The sequence below is a fragment of the Crassostrea angulata genome, chromosome 10, assembly GCF_025612915.1.
Source record: "Crassostrea angulata isolate pt1a10 chromosome 10, ASM2561291v2, whole genome shotgun sequence".
Lineage (NCBI taxonomy): Eukaryota > Metazoa > Mollusca > Bivalvia > Ostreida > Ostreidae > Magallana > Magallana angulata.
Window position 1 is genome coordinate 45,934,310 of NC_069120.1, and position 19,186 is coordinate 45,953,495.

Here is a 19,186-nt window from a genome sequence, read left to right on the forward strand (position 1 = left end):
AATTGCATGCATTACAAAAAACAATTTATGGAATAATGTTGCGGTATCAAAAGCTAAATATAGATATTTCCCCAGATTAAACAAATCTTTATAATTTTGGACACTTAATTGTATAAATTCATAAACAGATGGTTTTTCGCAGTTATATATCTTAAGATACGGTATTTTAATCACATTTCTTTCTTCTGATGACACTTTAAGACAAAAGATTGCTGTTGCACTTTATGATCGAAGTTTTAAAGGGTTCATCTTTTAACTGCATCCTGTTAGTTTGAAAATCTTCCCAGCTATACTAAGTAAACGTTTTACAGGAGCAGTCGAAGCTTGGACTGAAAAGTACTGTTTGACGATCTCTTTCTTAGGATATGTTAAGTGCAATAGTAGAAAAAATACATGAATCTTGTATTTTCTATCAGTCCAAACTAATGTACAGTGTACTTAATATACAAGAGAGAGAGAGAGAATAAGTAAGTAAAAATATTTTCAAATGGGTTATAATACTGGAAGTGATATTGATTTTCATCATGGATGGACAGTGCATTCATTTTGCTTTTAAAGGTGCATGTCTGTCTCCTATTCTATTGGGACATAGTGAAGGGAAGGGGATTGGGGTGTTTAGCACTTCTTATAACAATAGATTGTTTTGATTATCCTGGGGGGGGGGGGTGCATAGTGTGTTGTTGACACATTTCTTATTGAAGTGCAGACTAATTAGAGTAAATTGTTTAAACGATTAAAACTCTTAATAACAACACTCTTAAAAAATGTTATGAAATTGTGCTGATATATTTAGTAATATTAACAATTCAAAAATAAATCTTTAAAAATCTTTTTAATAATACAATTAAAACATTTTTATCTTAATAATTATTTCTTTCTTCTTTAAAAATAAATTTAATCAAATTCTATTTCAACTATTCATTTATTCATCACATTTTTTAAAATGAACATGCATAAATAAGCATTATAATGCAAAGTAATGCCATGTAATGGCAGCATTACACTAGATTTTGGAAAGTAATGAATTACATTACCATTACTTGTAATGCTAATTTTGTGGCATTACACATTACTAGCATTACTTTGAAAACACGTAATGCATTGCAATGCATTACCATTACATTTAGCATTACCCCAAGCCTGTTACAAGTTCCGTATGCCGATTGGTCGAAACCTTCAGCAACCTGAAAAAAATCACAGACTGCACGAAATAATCATGATGATGTCAGACTCAGATTCCCGTAGAAGACGATTTGGCAGGGTTTTTTAACTAACGTACTGATGTACAAACAGTTATTGCTTTCATATATTTTGACAAAATGTTTGGCCAGTTTCGACCAGAAACAAGCCAGTTCAAGAAAAAAGTTTACATTCTTATCCTCAAATGTACAAGATTGCCGCACATCCCCTTAAGTTAATTTTACTTAATTTGTACAATCAACTTATGAATTTGTTAAAAGAAAGATGGAATTATAAACAATAAATTGAAAATAAATTGAATGCGTATTAAAATATTTTTTCAAGTGCTTCCGGTGATGACCGGAAGTTATGACGAACAGAACAAAAAAGTTTAGAGACATCTACAGCTATTGGTCTATAATCCTACAAGCCTGAATGCTCAAGTCTTTGTCATTTTTTGGATCTTGGCGTCACAAGCTTTTTCGTCGCGGGACAGGAAACGGACGACAGGAAACGAAGTTTGAAAAAACTTTAAAACTAAAAATTAATCATCCTTGTAAATTTCAAGAAAATCTGTGTAGCCATCTATGAGAAATTTTTCGAAATAAGAGAGAGGGGGAAAATTCCTAACCAATTTTCGTGCCCGGTCGAACTCCAATGACGCCACTGGCGTATAAAAACATAATAGTGCACAACTTCAAACTATAGTCTACCTCTCCTGAAAATTTCATATCTATATTACTAATCGTTTCTGAGATCAGCTCTGCACAAAATAGGTCGTAAAAAATAGAAAATCGGCCGTAACTCGGTACCGGAAGTAACGATTTCAAAATTTCAAAAAACGTCTAGAATTATGACCTCTGGCAATCATGTGTGATAAAATGGTCGAGATCGGCAGAATAGTTTCTTAAAAATCGCGTGCACAAAATTTGTGGAAAAAAATAATGATAAGAAACAGTACGAAAACAATAAAGTCTTTTAAATAATTATGATCCCGATGCACCCTGCCATAATGATTTTTTTAGTAAAAGTGAAAAACAGTTTTAACAGTGTATTTCTTAGGCTCAGACACACATCAACGGGTGGTCAGTTTTCAAACCTTGTTGCAGTCACCCGTTCGTTTGTATAGTTACTTGTGTAAACTTCGGATGCTTTTCTTAATCCCAGACAGGCAACAGATTTGTATCTGTATATAGACATACACAAAAAAGGAAAAAGTACACCATCTTTAATAAAAATGACTTTTTAGCGTTGACTTCCAATCAGTAAGAAGTCAATCATTATGCAATGAATTTCAAATTATTTGAATCCATAGACATTATCCCGTAACAAAAAATAAAAACATGTATAATTTTTGACGCCAATGTAAATTTAGCCTCTATCCACATTAGATAGAGAGAGAGAGAGATTTTCTTGTTTATATGGTATTCAGGGAATCAGTATATCAGCAACGTATGTCAATAAACACATGAAGATACATGCATGCGTGTATCTATATATGTGAATAAATACTAATCAGTCCTCCTTTTAAAGCCATGTAGAATAATTACTTAAAACGTTGGTGCATTACTAAACATTATATGTGTCATTGAGATGGCGGCATTTCTTTGATGCCTGCAAACCGACCCAGCGATTTCTAATGCGGACGTACTGCAGGGGTACTTCGGCGGCTCGTCTTTAATGCCGGCGATGCGACGAGCATTTGAATTTAGTGAACTGATGACAGAAACGAGCTATCTATTTGTACTGAAAAAAGGCCGCTATTATTTCTATTTATAATAAAAATAAAACGGAAAACATCAAAATACATCATTTTAAAGATAAAATCGTTAATAAAACAAAATTAAGAAAGAAAAAACATTCGGCACTTGGGGCTGAACCCTGGTCGCCTGGGAATAAGTCCAACGACTGAGCTACGCGGACTCTCGCTTCAAGACTTTGGAGCCCAAAATCTAAGGAATCCATAGATCGATTTTAAAACAAATTTCATATTCTGAAATGTTTTAAGCATCACTATCGAATAGTAACATAAAAAAAATTCAAAACAAAAAAATGAAAAATTTAGGTTTTTAATTTCCTTCCGGAAGTGACGGCGGATGTTCGGATATGCAAAGGGCACTGCGGCTAACAACTTTCTATCGTTCCTGAAAATTTGAAGGTTCTGTCTTAAATATTTTTTAAGAAAAACTGTGAACAAGCAAAAACGTTAAATTTTTAATATCTCGGTACCGGAAGTGATGATCAAAAAAAAAACGGGTAATTTTCTTACAAATTTTGTCATCAATAAGATCTGAAAGTTTTATCAAAAATGGCTGAAGCATTTTTGAGAAAACATGACAGAAAAAAAAATTAATAATAATAATAATAGAGAAAAAGAAACAAAGCAATAACAAAAAGTTCTTCCGTTGAAAACGGAAGACCTTAATAATAATGATAAGAAACACTACGAAAACAATAAGGTCTTCCGTTGGAAAAGGAAGACCTTAATAAGGGAAACATAAAAAAAGCAATAACAAGAAGGTCTTCCATTGAAAACGGAAGACCTTAATTAAACGAGAAATATCCAATGCACGTGTATAGTAAGACCTGCTATATTCAGTTGCAGTCATTGTGTACAAACTTGATCCGATATACCCCAAACTAAAGGAGGTTAAAATGATCAATATATGGGTCTAAATTTGATAGGTTTTATGATAAAGCTTTATTGCTTATGAAAGCTTATGAAATTGCCGAAGTATTAACATACAGTTTGTCAATTTTCTTTCATTGCTAAAACTGCGACATAAATGGGAAATATTGAACAGCGTTTTTCTCCATCGAGATCAGCGAGTACATTTATTAAATTATAAATTATTCTATTTGTGCGATATTTTCTCTTTAAATTTTGTATACAGATAGCTTAATATTGCTGAAGATGAGAGTAAATTAATTTCAATTGATGTTCTGTACATGGCATTGCGACATTTCAAACTTCCGAAAACACGATTTGCGACGTGATCAAAAATACCCACTTTGACTGTATTTTGTAAACACAACGCAATGTATTTTTACATCCAACGATTTGTTGAACAAAATTGATTGTTGGAATATGCCTTTCACACCACGCATTGTGAGTAAATGGCATTATAGGTTTCATTGTCGTTAACCCAATAAGGGCACAATCATCTTTTTTGGGAGTTGATTTTAATCAACTCTCCTATGCAGTTACTCGCAGAAGGATAAAACGTACGCTCAACTAGGACCTTGAGTCCCCGAAAATAGTTCTCCAAAATGAGTGTATTAATGAGCACTTATGGAACTCTTTTACAAGTGAAGATAAGAATGTAAATCTACTTTCTTTTTTTTATATCCATAGGGTGACCACAGGTCGCCTTACGTCCTAAAACAATGTCGTAATCAGTTTGTTAATTAATACGGTTACAAAAGTTACCTAACATCTGCCTAGTGTCAGTTTTACAATATTGAGATTCATCAGAAGTGATCCACTGTAGGGAGACCAGGGGTCACCTAATGTGTAATATCAATGGGGAGATATCATCCGGTTATCTTATGACAATTTACAAGATCAATATTCACTGGAAGTCAGTCATTTTAGAGAGACAGGGGGTTAAATTTAGTGGAATGTTCGTTTGAGACCAGAGGTTACCTTAGGTCCTAAATATGAAGAGAGAAAAATAATTTTGGTAATCAATAGAGCAGGTGTCACTTTAAGTGAAATATTCATAATATGCCTGGAGGTCATATCATATTAGGACCTATGAATTCTATTAATCTAAAGGGAAATTAGAGGCCCAAGCACGTAGCATCGGGGGGGGGGGGGCTCCCCCCCCCAGTCCCCCAGGGATTAGGATTTTGAAGACTTTGGGGAATTTTTTTTTTTTGCTTGTCACGATTTTCAAGATTTTTTGGATGAGTCTGCCCCCCCCCCCCCCCTTTCAAAAACATGATGCTTCGTGCCTAAGGTCACCTTTATAGATTTTTAAGGATACAGATTCACCAGAAGCCATTCACTGTAGAGAAACAAGGGATCATTATAAATACAATATCAATAGAGAACACCTTAGGTCCTGAATCAAGTGTTGTTATAATTTTGGTTATATATTGGAAGACCAAGTTCACCAAATGCCATTTTTAAAGATGGATAATCACTAAAAGTTCGCCACTGTAGGAGACTACCTTAACCATAAGTGGAACTTCAATAAGGAGAGCCAACGTCACCTAAGGTCCTAAATCAATGAAATGAAACTGTTTATTTATGCTTAAAATATAAATTAAAAGATAGACAAATCAGGTTTACAATTTTTTTACTCGTATATTGAACCTATGTAAACAAAAACAGGGCACGGGCGTTGTTTACATTACAAAGAATTCTCAGCTCTGTATCTTGCTTTCAACTCCACGAATGACTCTCAAATTTCATTTGATCATTGGTAATGCATGTCTAAAGCATTCTAAAAAATGAATATAGAAAAATAGAATTTGTCCAAAATCGTGACCACCCCCCTTTAATTGAAATATGCCTATGGGGACCAGAGGTAACCTAGGTTATTTTATTCACTGTTGTATTAATTCTTTATCTCAATACGGAGATCTTGGGTCATCTTATGTCATATTACAGGATGGAGAGTCACCAGTTATCCACTGCAGGGTGCCCACAGGTCACCTTATATCATTTTACACAATGGAGAGTCACTCACCGGTCACCCGCTGTAGGGTGACCAGGGGTCCCCGTATGTCGTTTTGCACAATAAATAATTGAAATATGCCTAGGGGGACCAGAGGTAACCTACGTTTTTTTTATCGCTGTTGTATTAATTCTTTATATCAATACGGAGACCTCGGGTCACCTTATGTCATATAACAGGATGGAGAGTCACCAGTAATCGACTGCAGGGTGCCCACATGTCATCTTATAACATTATACACAATGGAGAGTCAACGGTCAACCACTGTAGGGTGACCAGGGGTCCCCGTATGTCAATTTCCACAATGGAGAGTCACTGATCATCCTCAAGAGGATGACCGATGACTCTCCATGGCGTAAAATGATATAAGGTGACAACTGGTTACCCTACAGAGGATGACCGGTGACTCTCTATCGTGTAAAATGACATAAGGTGACCCCTGTTCACCCTACAGTGGATGACCAGTGTTTCTCCATCGTGTAGAATGACTTAAGGTGACATCTGGTCTCCCTGCAGTGGATGACCGGTGACTCTCAATTGTGTGAAATTACATAAGGTGACCCGTGGGCACCTTCAGTGGATGACTGGTGACTCTCCATCATGCAAAATGACATACGGGGACCCCTGGTCACCCTACAAAGGATGACCGGTGACTCTGCATCGTGTTAAATGACATACGGAGACCCCTGGTCACCCTGCAGTGGACGACCGTTGACTCTCCATTGTGTAAAATTACATAAGGTGACCACTGGTCACCCTGCAGTGGACTACCGGTGACTCTCCAAATTGTAAAATGACATGAAGTGACTCCTGGCCACCCTGTATAGGATAACAGATGACTCTCCATCGTGTAAAATAATATTAGGTAACCTCTGGTCATCCTACAGTGAATGGCCGGTGACTCTCCATCATGTAAAATGACATACGTAGACCCCTGGTCACCTTACAAAGGATGAACGGTGACTCTTCATCGTGTAAACTGATATAAGGTTACTCCTGGTCACCCTACAGAGGGTGAACGGTGACTTTTCATTGTGTAAAATGATATAAGATGACCCCTGGTCACCCTACAGTGAATTACCGGTGACTCTCAACCGTGTAAAATGACATACGGGGACCCCTGGTAACTCTGCAGTGGATGACCGGTGACTCTCCAACGTGTTAAAGGATATAAGGTGACCCCTGGTCACCCTACAGTGGATGACCGGTGACACTTCATTGTGTAAAATGACATACGGGGACCCCTGGTCACCTACAGTAGTTGGCCGGTGACTCTCCATCGTGTAAAATGATAAGGTGACCCCTGCTCATTCTACAGTGGATGACCGGTGACTCTCCAAAATGATATAAGGTGACCTGTGAGCACCCTACTGTGGATTACTGGTGACCCTCCATCATGTTATATGACATAAGGTGAGAGTCACCGGTCATCTACTCTAGGGTGACCATGGGTCACCTTATGTCACTTTACAGGATGGTGAGTCATTAGTAATCCACTGAAAGGTGTCCACGGGTCACCTTATGTCATTTTGCACAATGGAGAGTTGTCATTTTACACTATGGGGAGTTACCGGTGTTCCACAGTAGGGTGACCAGGGGTCACCTTAATAGAAATATCATGAGGGGAAGAGAAGTCACCTCCTTACATGTATTTCCCACACAAATGTCGTTATAATTTTTTAAACCTTATGTCATTTTACACGATGGAAAGTGACCGGTCATCCACTGTAGGGTGTCCAGGGGTCACCTTAAGTGGAATATCATGAGAGAAAGAGAAGTCACCTCCTTACACGTGTTTCCTACGCAAATGTCGTGATAATTTTGTAAATCAATATATAAATGGAAACTGGAAGTCGGCTGATGCTTTTTGCAGATGGAGATTAATCAGTCTTCATCCATTCTTTGACTACCTGGTGTTACCTCAGATCATTTCACAAGATGAAGATTCACTAAAGTTATTCACCGTAGGACCACTGTATTAAATCATTGTGTAAAATGACATACGGGGACCCCTGGTCACCCTACAGTGGTTGACCGGTGACTCTCCATTGCGTAATATGACATAAGATGACCCGAGATCTCAGTATTCATATAAAGAATTAATACAACGGTGAATAAAACAACCTAGGTTACCTCTGGTCCCCCTAGGCATATTTCAATTATTCATTGTGTAAAATGACATACGGGGACCTCAGGTCACCTTACAGTGGTTTACCGGTGACTCTCCATTGTGTAAAATGATATAAGGTGACCTGTGGGCACCCTGCAGTGGATTACTGGTGACTCTCAATCCAGTAATATGGCATAAGATGACCCAAGATCTCCGTATTGATATAAAGAATTATACGACAGTGAAAAAACAACTTAGGTTACCTCTGGTCCCCCTTGGCATATTTCAATTATTCATTGTGTAACATGACATACAGGGACCCCTGGTCACCCTACAGTTGTTGACTGATGACTCTCCATTGTGTAAAATGATATAAGGTGACCTGTGGGCAGCCTGCAGTGGATTACTGGTGACTTTACATCCTGTTATATGACATAAGGTGACCCGAGGTCTCCGTATTGATATAAAGAATTAATACAACAGTGATAAAAAAAAAACGTAGGTTACCTCTGGTTCCCCTAGGCATATTTCAATTATTTATCGTGTAAAATGACATACGGGGACCCCAGGTCACCTTACAGTGGTTGACCGGTGACTCTCCATTGTGTAAAATGATATAAGGTGACCTGTGGGCACCCTGCAGTCGATTACTGGTGACTCTCCATCCTGTAATATGGCATAAGATGACCCGAGATCTCCGTATTGATATAAAGAATTAATAAAACAGTGTTAATAAAACTTAGGTTACCTCTGGTCCCCCTAGGCATATTTCAATTATTCATTGTGTAACATGACATACGGGGACCCCTGGTCACCCTACAGTAGTTGACCAGTGAGTTACTCTCCATTGTGTAAAATGATATATGGTAACTCTCCATTGTGCAAAATAACATAAGGTGACCCGTGGGTACCCTTCAATGGATGACTGGTGACTCCCCATTCTGTAAAATGACATAAGGTTACCTCTGGTCACCCTACAGTAAATGACCGGTAACTCTCTATATTTTGAAATGACATAGGGGGACCCCTAGTCATCCTACAAAAGATGACCGGTCACTCTCCATCGTGTAAAATAACATAAGGTTCACATAATCATAACGACATTTGTGTGGGAAATACAGGTAAGGAGGCGAATTCTCTTTCTCTCATGATATTTCTGTTAAGGTGACCCCTGGTCACCCTACTGTGGAAGACCGCTAACTCCCCATAGTGTAAAATGACTTAAGGTGACCCCTGGTCACCCTACAGTGGAAACCGGTAAATTTCCATTGTGCAAAATGACATAAGGTGACCCGTGGACACCCTTCAGTGGATGACTAATTAATGACACTATCCTGTAAAGTGACATAAGGTGACCCATGGTCACCCTAGAGTAGATGACCGGTGACTCTCACCTTATGTCATATAACATGATGGTGAGTCACCAGTAATCCACAGTAGGGTGCTCATAGGTCACCTTATATCATTTTGGAGAGTCACCGGTCATCCTCTGTAGGGTGACGACCAGGGGTCCCCGTATATCATTGTACACGATGGACAGTCACTGGTCATTCACTGTAGGATTACCAGGGGTCACCTTATATTATTTTACACAATGGAGATGTATCGGTTATCCTCTGCAGGGTGGCCAGGAGTCACTTTATGTCATTTTACAATTTGGAGAGTCACCGGCCGTCCACTGCAGGGTGACCAGTGGTGACCTTATGTCATTTTACACAATGGAGAGTCAACGGTCATCCACTGCAGGGTGACAAGGGATGTCATTTTATTGTATGTCATTTAACATGATGCAGAGTCACCAGTCATCCTTTGTATGGTAACCAGGGGTCCCCGTGTGTCATTTTACAATATAGAGAGTCACCGGTCATTTACTGTAGGATGACCAGGGGTCACCTTATGTCGCTTTACAGGATAGAGAGTCACCAGTCATCCACTGAAGGGTGACCACGGGTCACCTTATGTCATTTTACACTATTAAGAGTCATTGGTCATCCATTGTAGGGTGCCCAGGGGTCCCCTTATGTCATTTTACAGGATTGAGAGCTACCGGTCATCCACTGTAGTAATTGAAATATCATGAGAGAAAGAGAAGTCACCTCCTTACATGTATTTCCTACACAAATGTCGTAGTGATTTTGTAAATCAATACGGAAACTGGAGGTCGGCAGATGCATCTTGCAGATGGAGATTAATCAGTCTTTATCCATTCTTTGACTACCTGGTGTTACCTCAGATGATTTTACAAGATGGAGATTCACTAAGGTTATTCACGGTAGGGTGACCATGGGTCACCTTAAGTAAAAAATCGATATGGGGACCAGAGGTCACCAATAGTTTTAGATTGACGTTGCAATTCTTTGATTCAATATGGAGACCTGAGTTTTAACAAAATATCAATATACAAGGTTAAGATTTACCAAAACCATCTACAGTGGGAAGACCAGGGATCACCCTAAGTGAATATCTAAAAGGTTACCAGACGTCAACTTAGGTCTAAAGACAATGTAGTTTTAATTTTCTTAAAATGACATGAAGTCCAGATGTCAACGTATGTCATTTACAGAAACGCCCATAAGGAGACCAGAGGTCAGTTCATGTCCCCTATTGATCATTTTCCTTATCTAAAGGGAGACCAGAGGTCACCTTATGTCATTTACATGATAGGTACTCGGCCATGGTAGGGAGATCAGGGGTCACCTGAAGTGAAAATATGCACAAGGAGACCAGAAGTCACCTCAGGTCCTTCATCAATAAAATAATTTTAATATAGAAACGGTCAGCTTATGTCATAACAAGATGGATATCCCTAGAAGCCATCCACTAAAGGTCACCTTTGGAAAGCGATGTCTGTCGTTATAATTTTGTCCATTAATAACGGAAATCAGGGGTCACCTAATGTCATATTACAAGATGTAGATTCAAATAAGTCATTTACTGTAGGGAGAGCAGAGGTCACATTTAGTAAAATATCCATGAGGAGCCCTGAGGTCCCCTTATGTCCTACAACAATGTAGCAATAATTTTGTTTATCAATAGGAGACCAGAGGTCCTTAAATGTCGTTAAACAAGATGTATACTCACTAGATGTCATCCATTTGTTAGATCATGGGTCAGCTTGAATGGAATTTCAAGATGATAGGTCCCGATATGTCCTAAATCAATGTAATAGTTTGATGATAAATACGAACACCAGATGTCACCTTCTTTTCCAAGATAGATATTTACCTGAAGTCATTTACTGCAGAGAAACCAAGTGGTAATGATAAGAGGACTATCTAAAAGGAATTTAGAGGTCACCTTAGCTTCAAAAAGGTTTAGATTTAATTCAAAGATTAATACGTTAACCAGAGGTCAGATAATGTCATTTTAAAAGATGGAGATTCCCAACAAGCCATCCACTGTAGGAAAACCAAAGGTCACCTTTAGTATTCGATCTATGTCGTTATATTTTTGTTAACCAATAACGAAGACCAGAGGTCACTTAATGTCATTTTACAAGATGGAGATTCAAAAAAGTAATCTACTGTAGGGGACCCAAGGGTCATCTTAGATGAAATATCCAAAAGGAGACCATAGGTCACATTATGATCTAAATTGATGTAGTAATTATTAATTCTGTGATCAGAGATCCGTTAATGTTATTTTACAAGATGAAGAATCATAAAATATCATCTATTGTAGGTAAACCAGAGTTCGTTTTAGGTCTTGGATATGTGTCGTAATAATTTTGTTAATTGAGATCAGAGGTCACCTTATTTCATTTTATAAGGTGGAGATACAAAAGTAATCCACTGTAGAGAGACCAAAGTAATCCACGGTAGAGAGACTAGGGATAAAATTTTATGAATTATCAATAAGGAGATGAGAGGTCACCATTAGACCTAAATTATTGTAGTAAATTGTTCATCAATACAAAGACCAGATGCCACCTTCTTTTACAAGATGGAGAATTACGATGCAGAATTCATCCACTGTAAAGAAACCAATGTGTATTAGGAGACCAGAGGTCACCTTAGCTTCTAAATCAATGTAATATTTAGAAAATCAATACGGATACCAGAGGTTTTCTTATGTCTTTTTAAAAGACGAAAATCATGCACTATATTTATATTGTTTATTAGGAAGAACATAATTGTTAGAGGGAACAGGTGTCACATAAAGATGATAATAAATACGTAAACCACAGTTCGCCATATATTGTACATCATTGGGGAGACCAGAGATTGCATAACTTATAAGGAGACAACAGGTTAAAAATGTGGTGTGTGAAAAATTATACTCTGATCTACTGAACAAAAAAGTTAAGACTTTGATTTTATAAATAAGCAAAAACGGTAGACATTTCGATCACATTTATTCCTTATTTTTTGTCGTCAAAGGAAGTTGGGGGTTTTTTAATTTGATGAGTAAAAATCCAGTCCAGGGAAGTGGTAGAGGGAGCGGGGAGTGGTGAACTCCAACCCTCATGCAACACCTGTAGACAGGGGAACTTTAGTTACAACACAAATTTGATGTCATTTCTTTGTTGCAGCAGACTAATTTTAGTGAGCTTCTTAAAATAAGACCGTTACTCGTGGTTTCAGTACTGATATCCTTCAAAATCAGACTGTCTCAGGTAAATCAACAATGAAATTCAATAGCAGTGTTTTAAGTACGATGTATGCCGAAAACAGTTCTGTATGAAAAAAAAAATATCACACAGTTCTCATCACTAACGGGCTCGAAAATGTCAGATATTTTTTATACAAACCTGTTTTGGCATGCATCCATTACGGAAACCAGAGGTCATCTAATGTAATTCATTATCAAATCATTTTACCATTATATTAAAGTATCAGTAAAAAGTCTATGGGTTGGTGGCTGGGGGAGGGGGGGGGCAAAACTATATCTTTCTACAGGCTACACCTACGTATACAGAGTAAGAAGGTGAAGTACTTTGATATTTTAATGAGGAGGATTTTGTGTTACATTTAACTTATCCTTAGGGGGACCACAGGTCACTTTATGTCTACATAACGTATATCATATATCTTTCAAATAACAGTCAATGTTGAAATTTTTATCCTCTGTAGTGTATTTCCAATACTTAGAGGGATATTCTTTTTAAAAAAAATACATTTCTGCCTGTTGTATATCATTTCTAAAGGCTAAGTAGTGGTACTAGTTACTCTACTTTCACTTTGCGGTTGTAATGCACTACATTTTGTAGCGGAGTGCACAGATTTGGTAGTTGTGAATAAGCAGGTGACCTAGGGTCCTAGTTGAGCGTACGTTTTATCCTCCTGCGTTACTCGGGCAAAGCGAAAGTGAAACAGTGTTTGGACCTAAGCACAAATCAATACCGCTTACAACACTTAGTTCATGAAAATAACCGTTAAATTCGATGCTATGTATTCTGAAGCATTGTTTTTCAAGAAAACCTATTTATCAATTATAAGATTTTAAATTGTACAAACAGTTTAGTTATTTTTTAAAGTCGTATGTATTCCTTCGCTAGAGTTCAATGTAGTCTCGTTCAACCAGACGCTTGGCTGTCTAAGTTAATATCCGACAAAACAGAGTCTCTCTTGTTTGTCGGAGATAAACGGAGACAGCCGAGCGTTTGGTTGAACAAGACAAGAGTTCAATCTTGTCTGGATCCATACAATTTCTCAGAAATATTTCGATTACTGATACTACTTGCCATGCAAATTCACATATCGTTGATTTTGAATAAATGATAATCGATAAAATCAACTCCCGTCAGTACTTCAGTACTTTGATTTATCTTAAGTATGACGCTGAAATTTCAATGAGGTAGGCATTCCTAATCAATGTTTTATTCTAATTCCTCTAAAATATAGTTATGGAAACCAAAACAGTTGTAAATAAATGGTTTCATGTAAAATATTTTTTTTTATTAAAGACCATTCTATTAGACTGAAAATATTTAATACTTTGTCGTTATTTTTTTTTTGTAAAACACAGTCCTGATTCACAGACGCAGATGACATATGATTGCATAGTGGCTTTTTCCATTTCTGACAATTTGTATCAACTTTGTAAATCAATCTACAAGAAAAACTGAATTAAAGATAGGACATAATATTTGATACAATAAAATGACTTAATTTTTTTTTTATTTTATTTTCAGAACGATGGTAATGTAGGGTAATAAAAGAGGTGTAACCTAAAACGTAAAAATATAACAGAACGCGAAATTCAGTATGTCAACTGCTAACTGAACTTTCTAGTATTTGATCGTTTAGACGTTAAAACTTCACCGGTAAAGCGTGTTATACGAAAACTAACCCAACGAAATTGTTTAAATCTTGGTCTCAATCGTTTTGATGCAAAACTTGGTTTTAGTGTTTGGAGCAATTCAACGCGAAATTCAGTATGTTAAGTGCTAACTATAAAGAAGTCTGTCCCAAGATATTTTTTCCGCATATTTTCCTTATGTATTCAATATTTATAAATACCTCTTGATTCAGACGATGTTCATTCAATAGTATGAAAAAATCCAGAGATCTTCGTTTTAAAACGCCCCCATTAGCTTGTCAGGTTTCGATACAAGGCTAAAAATAGAAAGTATACAGGGATTTTGCATTGCATCAGCCATAATAAAGCCCGGATGATAACGTTGAAAAATTGTGCATGGTACTCCGATTTACTTCCGAATGGTCAAAAAGATGTCAAAATTCCCCATTATAAATCTTCGTATGAAATCTGTTTTCGTTCCAGGAAAAAATGATAATGTGTGAATGAAGTAATCTTGGAAATATTCCCTTTTATCGATTTCAATTGCACTTCTTTCACAAATATGTGTATTTGTATTAAAAATCGTCGAAATGTGGAGCATAAATATCTTGGACAGACTATAAACTATCTCGTTTTTTATCGTTTAGAGGTTTAAACTTCACCAATAAAGTATTGTATACGAAAACTTATGGAACGCCATAGCTGCCTTCAGGTCAATTTCATATTATATGAATTGGTATTTCATTTATATGCAATGGTAATATCATTATATGCAGTGGTAACATCATTATATGTTGTGCTAACATCATTATATGCAGTGCTAACATCTTTATACTGTGATTTCGCCATTATATTCAGGGGTAGAATCTTTATATGAAGTAGTAACATCATTTACGTTATGTCGTAAGATCATTATGTGCAGTGGTTTATTCATTATATGCTATGAATAAATCTTTATATGATATGATAAACTCATTTCATACAGAGCTTAACTCATAATGAACTATTGTTCAATCGTTATGTTATATGGTACACTCTTCATGTGCAGTTGCAAATCCTTTAATGCAGTGCAACTTCTTGACATTAGGTTCATTATATGCAGTACTAACATCATGTTATGGGGTATTAAAACCATTATGTATGGTGGTAAAACCATTATGTATGGTAGTAAAACCATTATGTATGGTGGTAAAACCTTTATGTATTGTGGTGAAAGCTTTACATGCAATTGTAAATCCTTTATATGATGTGACAATTTCATAAAGTGCCGTTGTTGAGTCATTATATAATGAGGTAAGTTCTTTACATGATGCGATCATTGCATTATATGGAGTGGTAACTTCTTTATATGCAGTCGTAACTCTTTATAATGAGGTTGTAAACTGGTTCTCGCTGAAAAGTTTTAATGGGGGAAGAGGTCCAGTTTAATTTTGAAAAAGATGCTGCGTTCATTGTGACGATGCACATTTCCTGGTCAAATTGTCGTTTGTTTTGAAGAGAGAGAGAGAGAGAGAGGGGGAGAGACTAAGAGAGTTTATCTGTCCTTTAACATCGATATCATAATATCACTCATTGAACCCATTTTGTGTGAAAAATCGAATGTATTATTATTATATGTATTATTAGAGAGCATGCTTTTAATTTAAAAGTAAAAGAAATTACAAAAAATCAAGCAATCAAAGTCAAAAGACCTTTGTTTCATTGTACCAGGTATGTGCTACTCCTCGCTGATCAATGCCTCCAACACAAAAGGAAAAGACAGATTTTCATTCATAGATATATATAAAAATTCGTTTTCATTTTTTTTTTAAATAATTTGATTTTTAAGAAATGATAAAGAAATTGGTTGGTGTTAACCTCTTTAAATGGTTGTTTCATCCACTGTATAAAATTTAAACTCACCGGGCATGTATTTTTGTATTTTAAATCCTACAAAGAAGGTGTTGCAGTTCCTGTGTTATTTTCCATAAAGCTGTTGCAGATATCTTCATATCGTTTTTATAAATCCATTTTATACGCGGATCCAGAAATTTTTTTCGGGGGGGGGGGGGGTTGCAATATGAATACTGAAGTTTGTCGAAGGAGTGGGGGGGGGGGGTTCGAGGCAAATTATTGGTAATTTCATGGGAATTTATGAAATTTGAATTTTTCTGGGGCGGGGTCCTCCCTGCGACCCACACTCACCCCCGTTCAAGACCCCCATGCTTTAAACAAATTGTAAAATGTAAAATGTGACTGGTTTCATGGCATATCCGATTTTTGTTTCAAAGAGACATATTTTTAACAATTTAAAATCTTTGAAAAAAAAAACCTCCGAAGTTAAAAAACGGTGTTTTAAATCTTCGCAAATTTCATCGTGTCTAGTATATAGCCGAGTGGTTACGCAGGATGGCCGAATAATCACCGAGACTAACTTCTAAGTATTTTAAAATTAATTTTTGATCGCACGAAAAGGTAATACCCCTATTCCGATGGTTTTGAAAATCATTAATGTCCGGATAAATAAAATTCAAAACGCTTGTCATTGTAATAATTTACATGTGTGCTCATTTTCTTCAACGTTACCGACTTTGTTCACATTATAGACATGAATTGTAATCATTTGCTGCTGAACGAGGGGTTTTAAAACAAAGTAAAGCATTAATCGATAAATTTAATGTCTCTTTTTGTAAAATATGTCGTTTTCAAAATATATGTACATATTGTTCGACATCGTTAAAAGCAAGCCGTGCAAAAATTTATGAATCAGCAAAATACGGATAAGTTTGTTCCAAGCGCCACGGTTTATATGGATGCTATTAAAACTATTTTAATAACAATCAAGAACAAAGTAACTCAATTTAAATGTTTTTGAATAAAAAGAATTAGATTAATTAATTAAGCTCCGAAGAATTACATGTATATTTTAAACACGATAGCAAATAGAAATCAAATGGTTTTATGTTAATATCAAGATACATAAAGTGATCTACCTAACTGTATGCGCGGATCTAGAAGCAGGGGTGGGGGGGGGTATTAAATTTCTACACAAAGTACAATCATTTTTTGAAATTTGTTTTACTTTTAAAATTAAACGCGTACTCTTCTAAAACTTCATTCGATTTATCACACATCGATGTATCAAGAACAGAGAAACTCTCTCTCTCTCTCTCTCTCTCTCTCTCTCTCTCTCTCTTTTCAAAACAAACGACAAGTTGACCAGGAAATGTGCATCGTTACAATGAACGCGCAATCGCAACTTCTCGGGCGTTTCCGGCAGGCTCGGAAAAACACTTTTCCGAGCCTGCCGGAAAGGCCCGAGAAGTTGCGATTGAATGAACGCGGCATCTTTTTCAAACTTTAACTGGACCTCCTCCCCATTAAAACTTTTCAGCGAGAACACGTTTACAACCTCATCATAAAGAGTTACGACTGCATATAAAGAAGTTACCACTCCATATAATGAAATGATCACATCATGTAAAGAACTGACCTCATAATATAATGGCTCAACAACGGCATATTATAAAATTGTCACATCATATAAAGGATTTACAATTGCATGTAAAGCTTTCACCACAATACATAAAGGTTTAACCACCATACATAATGGTTTTAATACCCCATAACATGATGTTAGTACTGCATATAATGAACTTATCACCTAATGTCAAGAAGTTGCACTGCATTAAAGGATTTGCAACTGCACATGAAGAGTGTACCATATAACAACGATTGAACAATAGTTCATTATGAGTTTAGCTCTGTATGAAATGAGTTTATCATATCATATAAAGATTTATTCATAGCATATAATGAATAAACCACTGCACATAATGATCTTACGATATAACGTAATGATGTTACCACTTCATATAAAGATTTTACCCCTGAATATAATGGCGAAATCACAGTATATAATGATGTTACCACTGTATATAATGATGTTACCACTGCATATAATGATATTACTATTGCATATAAAAGATATACCAATTCATATAATATGAAATTGACCTTAAGGCAGCTATGGCTTTCCATAAAAACTAACCCAACATCATTGTTTAAAGCATAACAGGCCTTAACAAGGGCTACTATGGAATGCCATAGCTGCCTTAAGGTCAATTTCATATTATATGAATTGGTATATTTTTTATATGCAATAGTAATATCATTATATGCAGTGCTAACATCATTATATGCAGTGCTAACATCATTATATGCAGTGCTAACATCATTATATACTATTATTTCACCATTATATTCAGGGGTAAAATCTTTATATGAAGTGGTAACATTATTACGTTATGTCGTAAGATCATTATGTACAGTAGTTTATTCCTTACATGCTATGAATAAATCTTTATATGATATGATAAACTCATTTCATACAGAGCTAAACTCATAATGAACTATTGTTCAATCGTTAAGTTATATGGTACACTCTTCATGTGCAGTTGCAAAATCCTTTTATGCAGTGCAAGCTCTTGATATTAGGTGATAAGTTCATTATATGCAGTACTAATATCATGTTATGGTGTATTAAAACCATTATGTATGGTGGTAAAACCTTAATGTATTGTGGTGAAAGCTTTACATGCAATTGTAATTCCTTTATATGATGTGACAATTTTATAATATGCCGTTGTTGAGTCATTATATTATGAGGTCAGTTCTTTACATGATGTGATCATTTCATTATATGGAGTGGTAACTTCTTTATATGCAGTCGTAACTCTTTATGATGAGGTTGTAAACTGGTTCTCGCTGAAAAGTTTTGATGGGGAGGAGGTCCAGTTTTATTTTGAAAAAGATGCTGCGTTCATTGTGACGATGCATATTTCCTGGTAAACTTGTCGTTTGTTTTGAAGAGAGAGAGAGAGAGAGAGAGAGAGAGAGAGAGAGAGAGAGAGAGAGAGAGAGAGAGATTCTCTGTTCTTGATACATCGATGTGTGATAAATCGAATGAATTTTTAGTAGAGTACGCGTTTAA